Here is an 11,459-nt window from a genome sequence, read left to right on the forward strand (position 1 = left end):
AGAATTTCCTCTTTTCACCACTCCTTTGAGTCGTCTCAGAAGTGGCAGTGATTTCCTTAACATCGTCGCTGTGATCAATCAGAATTTAAGCTAAGGTCTTGGCACTATCGTAGGTATCCAGACGAGAAGCCAAAACATGACTCTTTGTTGGTTGAGATAACCCCCAAACGAACCTTTCGATCTTTTTGTTTTCAGGAGTGACTAATCCCGGGCAGAGAAGTGCGAGATCATCAAATCAGGAAGTATATGCAGCAATGTCGGAACCTTTCATCTTCAGGTTCCAGAGCTCGTGCTCTAATTTCTGCATTTCACCACGGGGGCAGTACTCGGCAATGAGAAGTTCTTTCATGGCCTCCCAGCCCATGGCATTAGCTACGGGTAAGGTTAGAGATTTGACTCGGCCATTCCACCAAGTCAAGGCTTTATCAACGAAGGTACAGGCTGCGAACTTGACTTTATCGGACTCCGCACAAGCACAGATTTCAAAGATGGACTCTATTTTCTTGAACCATCGAGATAAGGAAATGACACCTCCAGCGCCATTAAAGGATGTTGGTTTTGCATTCATGAAATCCTTGTAGGAAATGACCACCACCTGAACCACTAGGGTTCATTTGTGACATAGCTGCTACCATCGCAGCTGTCATCATCGTCTAGAGTGATGCTAGGTCAAATTGGGGAGGAGGTGGCGGCGAAGAAGGATTGTTGTCGTTTTTTGAGCTAGGTCTCTTTCGGGGAGGCATCTTGATCTAATAAGATCAAGAAAGAGAGGATGGTGAGTCCTCTATTTTGAATCGATAGATATGACAATTATATGATTCGAGTAAGAGATAAAGCATGAAAAGGTTATGAAACAGATAATTTATCGCTAAGAATAATCACAGAAAGTCACTCGAATAAGGATTACTACAGAGGATTGGGATTGTGAAATACTCCCATAGTATTTCATGAATTGTTTACGACAATGATTCGATGTTTGGGATATTAGGGTAAGTTTTAGGCATGCCACATACCACAGTCACTCCCAAGAACATGTTGGCCGTGTCTCGAATGAATATAGTTGGCCAGGCCATATTGACCCTAGACACGACTACATAACTGCCCAGGTTTAACCGTAGTACACAACACCCAATTACTTATGTTCTGTTCTACTTGTGGTTATGGATGATGACGGTTCGGTATACTTGTATACTTTTGAAAATACTTGTAGTTTGAAGATACTTTTAATTCAGAGCACTTAGGCCCTTTAGTGTTTATAGTTTTATACCATGTAAGGTTTGGTATACTTCATTCACTATAAACAAGGGCTCTGATACCAATCTGTCACACCCCGAAAATCAAAGGCGGAAAACATTTCCGGGGTTGACTACCTCGTTGAGTATCAAATCCAATGCACATAGTAAGTAAAGTAAAACAACCATTACATTACATAATAAAAGTTTTACAGTTGTTTCAAAAGTAAAGTTTGTACAGTTGTGATACATAGTATATATAGACAAAATGAAACGGATCTTCATGTACTCCATCTTCTGATCAAAAAGGAATCTTCGGGTACCTGTTCTAACGCTAACCTGAGAACACAAGCGGTTTGAAAATCAGCATAAAGCTGGTGAGTTCATAAGCGGTTTTTGTTTGTGAAAATGTTTCGAGTTTCCTTTCTGTTTCTGAAATGTTATATGCACCAAGAAAATCCCATATTTTCTTAATAGTTGGTTATTGTTTCCCAATTGTAAAGTATAGTAAGTTTGTACACTGAAAACATGTTTATTCATGTGAAAATGTATAGTTGGTTATCTGACTGGTTAAACTGTTCTGTTTACTTATCATGTGTTACCAGGAAAGTCCCATACTTTCCTTATTGTATGTTACAAATTGTAAAAGATGTAATGTTATCCAGTTTGTTACTCTTTCTAGTTATGTTAGTGTTACCCAGGAAAGCCCCATGCTTTCCTGCATGTAGGTTTATAATGTAAACGATGTTAAAGATGTAAAAGATGTAATCGTGATTAGGTTCCATGTTTTCCCCAGGAAAGTCCCGTACTTTCCTGATTGTTAGTTACAAAACGTGAAAGATGTAAAAGATGTATAAAGTGCTTCATTATTACTGTAAGTAAATCTCTGTTATCCTAATTGCGAGTTCCATAACCATACAATAGACTAAAACCTGTGGCAATAAGTAGTCCACATGTGGCAATAATTCGTCCACATACTTATGACTTTCTTCACCCTTGAACCATTTCGGTTCGGCTGTAGCTAGCAGCCAGGTGTGGGGTAGTCAGCCCCGTATAGATCTATACACTCAAGTCACGCTCTCTAAATACCAGAGATTCTGGTTATGGGTGTAGTCCTCCACTCGCGTAATCTGGGTGGATTGTTCTCCGAGGACGTGTCTCCAATCATACAGGAATAACAAATTTACTAGTAATAATATGATAGTCCTCCACTCGTGTATGTGTGTGGAGTGTTACCGAGGACAAAACAGTGTACAGGTATTATGTTCAAATGTTTTAATGTCATGCTTTTAACTGATAAAATGTGGAAACCCATTTGTGAAATATATGTAAAACATACTAGTTTAAAGACCTATTTCACAAATATATATATTACGTGATCTGTATGTTCAATTTGTTATCAGTTGTAGTAATCAGTTATAAAAGCATAAGAATATGAAACACACATTTGAAAACATGTTTTGAGTACAAGAATTCCCTTGTACTTTGCTTGTGTTCCCCCCCTGAAAACAGTGAAAAACAGTGAAAAAGGGTAGGGGCATGAACTCACCGGACTCGGAAACGTGTCGATTTTGAATGCTAGACGTTGGTTCGAGGTTTCACTACTCGTGATGTCCCTATGTAAAATGAAATAATGTCCATATATATACAATTAGGGATACATTCACTAATCATATGGAACATTACACTCCAATGAGGTTAAACACCTCAAAACGAGCGTTTGGAGTGACCCGGGTGACATCTTCAGACATGTAATGGCACTAGGGACTTGGGACTTGAGTTTACTCCCTAAGAGTAAACATTTTAAGGAGTTTACAACTATGGAACACACACATACATCAGTTTACAGCCGTAAACTAATGTGGGTGTGGTTTTGATGGTTTAAGGGCTCAAATGGACATAGGGATTGCTAGAATGGGTTATCTAAAATGCCTTGGAACACTTGGAATGAATTTACATCATTTAAAACATGAGTTTACGGCCACACTCATAGAGTTTACGGCCATAAACTCCCCCATGGCTAAGAATGGTTAATTTGAACTATTTAGGGCAATCACATGTGATTCAAACTAATTTTCTAATTATTGTTATGAATTTAGAACATCAATTAAGACACTTATTAGAGTTTACGGCCTAGAGGTATGTTCTAAGGCCGTAAACTCTCCTTTGCCATTGAAAAAGATAGTTTTTGATGCTTAAAACAATCACATGTGATTCTAGAAATTTATACAAGCCATTTGGGTGTATTTGATGCATCATTAACATAGTTTTGTGAGTTTACGGCCAAGGGTATGCTCGTAGGCCGTGAACTCCCATAAATGACACTTTAGATATGTTTCAACCCTTTAAACCATTTTTAGATACATCTAGATTTTACCACAAAGCCATTGGTTGAGTTTGAAAGCATTTTGACATGTTTAAAGGCACTAAATCACCATTTAAGAGGAGTTTACGGCCCAAGAACGTGTCTTGGCCGTAAACTCATTTTTATTACCTAAAACTCATGTTTAAAGTGTTCCAAGTCTAGATTAGCAAGCCCAAGGGTCATATCTAATGTCCAACCATGCAAAGGAAGGGTTTTAGGGCTTAAAAACCCTTGATATATGAGTTTACAGCCCATGAAGGTTCCATGGCCGTAAACTCATGAATGTAGTCCTAAATCATGCTTTAAACTCAAATTTGAAGGCTAAGAAGGTTACAATACAAGCTAGAGGAAGTACCTTAGAGATTTGAAGCCTTAAATTTGAGTTTTGATCCCTTAAACTTGGATGAGGAGAGAGGTTGGTAGTGTTTAATGGTAAATTGACCAAAGGCTTCAAATGGAGTCTTAAACACGTTTATATAGTGTTTAAGTTTTGGTCACGGTGGAATTCTACCCGATACCGGCTTTAGTCGAGGCTTTTGGTCGTACCCGATTGAGTTACAGTAACCCAATATGGTAATTTCGAGAAATATTCCGATCACTAAAGTTGAATGTTAAAATGATTTCTAAATGTATTAAGACACCCATTAAGTCATTTTAAATGTGTACTAAATAATGACTTAGTTATACGGAAGATCGGAAATCGAATTTGGAATGATGATTGGTTGCGCGAATTGTACTATGAAAGAGTTACAATAAATGATACGGAAATTTCGGGTTGTTACAAAAAACTCTTGTATAAGTTTATTCATGGGGAGTAAACTCAAGTCCCAAGTCCCTCGCTTCAATTCCTATCCTTAAACGCCACCCGGGTCCCTCCAAACACTCGTAATGGAGTGTTTCCGTGATTACAAGTAATGGTCCTTATCAAATAATCAATCTAGGTCCTAATTAGATACAAATGTGTATCTTTACATTATAATTAGGAACCTTGCGTGTTTACAAGTCCTGGACCAACACTTAGCATCCGAATTCGCCACATTTCTCGTCCGGTGAGTTCATACCCCTACCCTTTTTCAACTGTTTTCACTGTTTTCATGGGGGGGGGATACAAGCAAAAGTACAAGGAAAACTTGTACTCAAATTTATTATTTTCAGTTTAATCGTTTTCATTCTGTATGTTCTAACATCAATAACCGTGTTTATCAAATAGTTCGAATTACGAATTTAGCTTTCAAACGAATCATAGATATCTCGATGAAATGCTCTAATCTAAACTATGTTTTATAATCTACGAATAACTTAATAATTTCCAATGATAACTAATTACGAAAACGAAAACGAATACGAAGCTATAACTAGGAATAGAACGAATAAAGAAACTACAACTAGAAACAGAACGAATAACACATCTATAACTAGGAACAGAATGGATAACGAAAATATAATTACGAACAGAACGAATACGAATACGAATACGAATGCGAATACGAATACGAATACGAATACGACTGCAAATAGTATTAGGAGTAGGATTAGGGATAGGAATGCGACTACGAATACGAATACGAATACGACTGTGAATACGAATACGAATACGAATACGACTGCGAATACGAATACGAATACGAATATGACTACGAATAGTATTAAGAGTAGGATTAGGGATAGGAATGCGACTACAAATACGAATACGAATACGAATACGACTGCGAATATGAATACGAATACGAATAGTAATAAGAGTAGGAATAAGGAAACGAATACAGTAACGAATATGAATACGAATATGAATAAGTACAATCATAACTAATTAAGAATAAGAACACGAATATGAAGATGTGAATCTAAGTACATTCCGAAATATTACCATTAGGATATCAGCATAACTAAATAATACAATAGGTACGAATGGAAATAAATCAGTATATCGAAGTTTGATAAATAACAATTACTTTTAGGAAAGTACGGGACTTTCCTGGGGAAACAAAACATTACCTAATCATGTGTATATCTTTTACGTCTTTAACAATCTTTCACATTAGAAACCAACATGCAGGAAAGCATGGGGCTTTCCTGGGTAACACTTATATAACTAGAAAGAGTAGCAAACTGAATAACATTACATAGTTCACAACTAGTAACGTACAATTAGGAAAGTATGGGACTTTCCTGGGTTCATAGTTAAAGATAACCAGAATCGTGTAACCTAACAATCAATTAACCTTCTCTCTTAAGAAAATATGGGATTTTCTTGGATAACAACTTTTCGATAAACAAAAGGAAACTCGTACATTTTCACAAAGCAAACATCTTATGAACTCACCAGCTTTATGCTGATTTTCAAAACTGCTTGTATTCTCAGGTCCACATTAGACAGGTACCTGGCAAATCTTTTGGAGAAGACGGAGCGTACAGAAGACTCGTCTATACTTTTGTTCATATATATATATTATGTATTACAAATGTACAACTTTACTTTTGAACAAATGTAAACTTTGATATGTAATGTATTGGTTGTTTACTTTGCTTACTATGTACATTGGATTTGATACTCAACTTGGTAGTCCACCCCGGAGACGTTTCCGCCTTCGGTTTTCGGGGTGTGACAGATCTGTCACACCCCGAAAATCAAAGGCGGAAACATTTCTGAGGTGGACTACCACGTTGTGTATCAAATCCAATGTACATAGTAATCACAGTAAACAAACATTACATTACATATATATAAACGTTTACATTTGTTTCAAAAGTAAAGTTATACAAAATATACATATGCATCATATTAACAAAAGTTGAGACGAGTCTTCCACGCACTCCGTCTTCATCAAAAGAGATCACTGGGTACCTGTTTAACTTGGACCTGAGAATACAAGCGGTTTGAAAATCCGCATAAAACTGGTGAGTTCATAAGCGGTTTTGTTTTATGAAAAATGTATCGGTTTCCTTTAGTTTCTGAAAAGGTTTGTTATCCAAGAAAATCCCATATTTTCTTATGTGAGGTTGGTTTAGATATCATTTGTTACCAATTCGATTACGTGTTGTGTTTTACCCCAGGAAAATCCCATATTTTCCTAATTGTAAGATCAGTTGTATATCAAAAAGTATAGCTTAATACACAAAACTATATGATGAAAAATCTTGGGATCACTATCCCGAAAGAGATATAAAATAGTTTAACACGTATGAGAGTACAAATTTAAGATCATAGGACTACCATCCCGAATTAGACACGAGATAATTTGATATATATAGAAACATAGATTGAAAACCATGGGATCACTATCCCGTATAAGATATAGTTAAAGACCATGGGGTAAGACATCCCGTACAAGTTATAGACTGAGTTCATGGGATTACTATCCCGTAATAAATATAGATTAAAGACCATGGGATCACTATCCCGTATAAGATATAGTTACAAAACCATGGGATCACTATCCCGGACTAGATATAAAACAGTTTGATAATACCATGGGATCACTATCCCGAAAGAGATCTAGAAACAAAACATGGGATCACTATCCCATATAAGATATAGATACTAAACCATGGGATCACTATCCCGAAAGATATAGATATAAAACCCAAACTGTGAATAATCTAATATTAATACATGTTGTGAGTCGGGTAACCATACTAATACGACAACGTGACCTCCTTGACGTTTGTTAGATGTCGAAACGATATCCAGAAATTTGTCACCCCAGGCGTGCCCGCCTAACTGTAGCTAGCAGTTAAGGTGTGGGATTGTCAGTCCCGAATAGATCTATTCACAAATTCCGCGCTCTCCCTCCAGGAGACTCTGGTTACACTTCCGGGGAGGATTTACTGATCATCCATAAAGGGTAGTGACTATCTCACAAACCAGTACTAAACTATTCATAGGTTTTTCATACGATAACGACATACAGAGGATTTAAAAACTTAGCACAGTAAATATAGATACATACAATGAAATTATCTGACAATACATTCAAATGATACGAAGATAAACTGAATCAGACATAGTTTATCTATTAGCTTTATATAGACATCAGTATACGACAGAAAGAACAGTAAAGACCCCCAAATTATTCCCATAATAATTTGATTAGTTTGATTGTTTCCTTAACTAAAATCCATTTAGTTGTAATTGATAAGTCATTCCTTATGCTCAGCATAATACATAAGGAGTAAAAGAGTTTATAAGTTTGTCAGATATTGTTTGAAACATATTAATGTTATGATTTGAAAACAATTATAGTTTGCTTGTATTCTCCCCCTGAAAACATTGAAAACAGTGAAAAAGCCGTAGGGGTATGAACTCACCGGACGAGATATGTGACTGTTTGGATGCTAAGAGTTGATCCGAAACTTGTAAACACACGAGGTTCCTAATTATGATGTAAAGATACGCATTTGTACCTAATTAGGACTTAGATTGATTGTTGGATAGGGACAAATGCTTCAAGTCGCCATAACACTCCGATACAAGTGTTTGGAGGGACCCGGGTGGCATTTAGGGACGGGAATTGAAGCGAGGGACTTGGGAATTGAGTTTACTCCCCATGACTAAACTTATACAAGAGTTTTTGGTCCAAAACACCCATTCCCCATGAGTTTACGGCCGTAAACTCATGGTAGGGTGGTTTATGGTGCAAATTTGGGTCATAAATGGATATGGACACTTGGAAATGCTTGGATAAATTTTTCTTAAGGCTTTGATTGAATTAAAAACATCATTTACAATACATAAGGGAGTTTACGGCCTAGGCATGGGTTCTTTGGCCGTAAACTCTCAATTCTCCAAGATTTAGTGTTTTTAAGGTGTTAAAATCAATCACATGTGATTCTAAAAATTCCCACAAGCCTAGAAATGAGTTTAGGGCACCATTTGACACCCTTTTATGAGTTTACGGCCTTAAAACTATTTTTGGTTGGTCCTTTGATTAATTCCAAGGCTTTTGGTGGTGTTGGATGGCTTTCAAACACCCTAGAATTGGATTTGCACCATGTTTCATGGAGTTTACGGCCCAAGCACAAGACTTGGCCGTAAACTCACAATAATCCCCCAAAATTGATGTTTTAAGTGTCCAAATGCAAAGATCTATGTTCTATAATTCATAACTAAGACATATAAGTGATGTGGAAGGGTTTAAGGGCATGAAAATCCTAGATATATGAGTTTACGGCCCAAGAATGATCCTTGGCTGTAAACTCCTTCAAACATCACAAAATTCATGTTTTAATTGTTTAGAGTCCATATCTTGAAGTCCCTTGGCCATATCTAAAGTCCAAATGAGTTTAGGAAGGAGTTTAAGGGCTTAAAACCCTTCAAAATGGTGTTTACGGCCTAGGCAGCCTCCTGGGCCGTAAACTCACATATGTTGTCCTATTTCATGATTAAATGTTGAATATGGAAGCCAAATATGCTATAGATTAAGGCTAGGAAAGTACCTTAAAGATTTAGGGCCTTAAAATTGAGTTTTGGACCTTTAATCTTTGGATTTAGGAGAGAGGTTAGAGAGAGAGTAGAGAGAGAAGGAAAAAGCTTCAAATGATAGGTTAAACACGTTTATATAGTTCCTAAAACTTGGACATGGTGGAATTCTACCCGATACCGACGTTAAACGCGGCTTTTGGTCGCACCCGATTAAGTTTCCGTCACCCGGCGGGGACATTTCTAAAACTTATGAAAATAATGATTTTTGGGTTAGTAACATAAGTTCCTGAGTGATTTAGACACTCATTAAATTAAAATAATCATATAAGTTTGAATAATTAACTCCAAAAAGAAAAGGGAACGAATTTTGATAACGGCGACCTTAAGGAATCATTAGGGTTTCGTTGGGTAGAAGCTTCTAAGGATTCGAGACATGACGTACTGGATAGATGTTAACAAGCTCTACGAGCATCTGAACCCTGAAGATTGTAGAATCAATCTTTACGAAGATCTCGAAGAGTATGGCATGGAACTAAACTTTAGATGTTCGAATGAAATTCCCGGAAACTCTTCGGGACAAACATTTAGTAGAAAGAGCTACTAACTTCTGGTTTCTCAATGATCACATAAACGAGGAATGTGTGGTAATTTGTATCCGAGAAACTTTTGAGTTTTAAAGCATGAAACAATACGAAGGTTTGATGCCGAAGATCATGAGAGTTAGGTCGAAGAAAAAGATATAGACAGGCGACCCTCTCGAAACCAAGATAACAACACGAATGAGACTCAGTCATTCCATGTTAAACGTAGCATCAAAGTATTTTCGCGAAAGGTTTCCCATTTAACCGAATGGAACATAATAGTCCTCCGGACCGAGGATTCTATCTATAGATACGAAGTTAGGGTTCTCAATCTCATTGGTTAGTTGTCTCGATGATACACATTTCGATCACATACGAAGGATTGAGTTTAGAGAACATTCGAATAGATAGATAACAGGTTTCCCTCCAAACACGGGAATCGAAAAGAGTTGCAGCTATAAGAGTTATCAAAGAGAGGATTACCTGCGGCAACAGAGGGATCAGTGGTGGTAGCTGATTTGGGACAGTTCCTTTTGAAGTGCCGTGTTTTACCACTATTGTAGCAGGCTGGACTGATTCCTACTGCCGATGATTGGTTCGTTGATTTGACTGGTTTTCTACAGGTTCGAGACAGATGGCCCTTCTTGCCACAGTTGTCACAGCTCCTTTCGCGACATGGACCAGGGATGCGGTGATGGTAGTTGCACTTACCACACCAAGGAAGGGTACCAGTGTATCCACTGGTAGGAGTTTGGGCTGTAGAACCGATAGCTGAGACAGCAACAGGGGCAGTAGCAGCATGGACTGCTACCGTTTGCTGTTTCTTCGAAGACCCTTTCGTACTCGGGGCCTTCCGCTTGTTCCGAGATTTCTTTTTTACTTTCACCTCCACTTGTGTCTGATTCAAGAGTGGTAGCTTCCTCATCAGAGTTGTCTTCGTGATCGATTAAGATTTTTGCAAGGCATTTAGCACTGTCGTAGGTGTCTGGCTTCGCAGCCAAGACATTCCCTTTGGTTGGCTGGGTCAATCCCCAGATGAATCTTTCTATCTTTTTACTCTCCGGGGTAACCATTCCCGGACAGAGTAATGCCAGGTCATCGAATCTTGAAGTATAAGCTGCTTTGTTGGAACCCTTCATCTTAAGGTTCCAGAGTTCGTGTTCTAGTTTCTGAATTGCGCCCCTAGGGCAATACTCTGCAAGCAGAAGCTCTTTCATAGCTTCCCAACCCATGGCATTTGCTACGGGTAGAGTTAAGGATTTGACTCGGCCGTTCCACCAAGTCAGGGCTTTGTCAAGGAAAGTGTAGGCGGCGAATGTGACTTTGTCAGACTCCGAACAGGCACATATTTCGAAGATTGACTCGATTTTCTCGAACCATCGAGTCAGGGAAACGACACCTCCAGTGCCATCAAAGGTTGTGGGCTTCGCGTTCATGAAGTCTTTGTAGGAACCCGCTCTTCGGTGTTCCTGGCTGTCTTCTGGATTTTGGGGCTGGGGACCACCTCCAGAGCCACCGGGATTCATTTGTGACATAGCTGCCACCATTGCAGCAGTCAGAACTGTCTGAAGTGATGCGAGATCAAATTGAGGAGAAGGTGGTGGCGGAGGAGGATTATCGTTGTTTTTTGAGCTGGGTCTCTTTCTCGGAGGCATCTTGATCTAAAAAGATCAGGAAAGAGAGGATTATAAGTCCTCTGAGTTGAATCAAGAGATATGGAACAGGGGATATCTCATCAAGACAGATATAACATCACACTAAGCGATAGAGCAGGAAAGAGTTATCAAGATAGAACATTTTATCGCTAGTGGAATGATCAAGTAACTTCGCGTATATGAGGATTTTCTACAAAGGATTGG

Source organism: Lactuca saligna, chromosome 2 (assembly GCF_052625555.1).
Source record: "Lactuca saligna cultivar CGN05327 chromosome 2, ASM5262555v1, whole genome shotgun sequence".
NCBI classification, from domain to species: domain Eukaryota; kingdom Viridiplantae; phylum Streptophyta; class Magnoliopsida; order Asterales; family Asteraceae; genus Lactuca; species Lactuca saligna.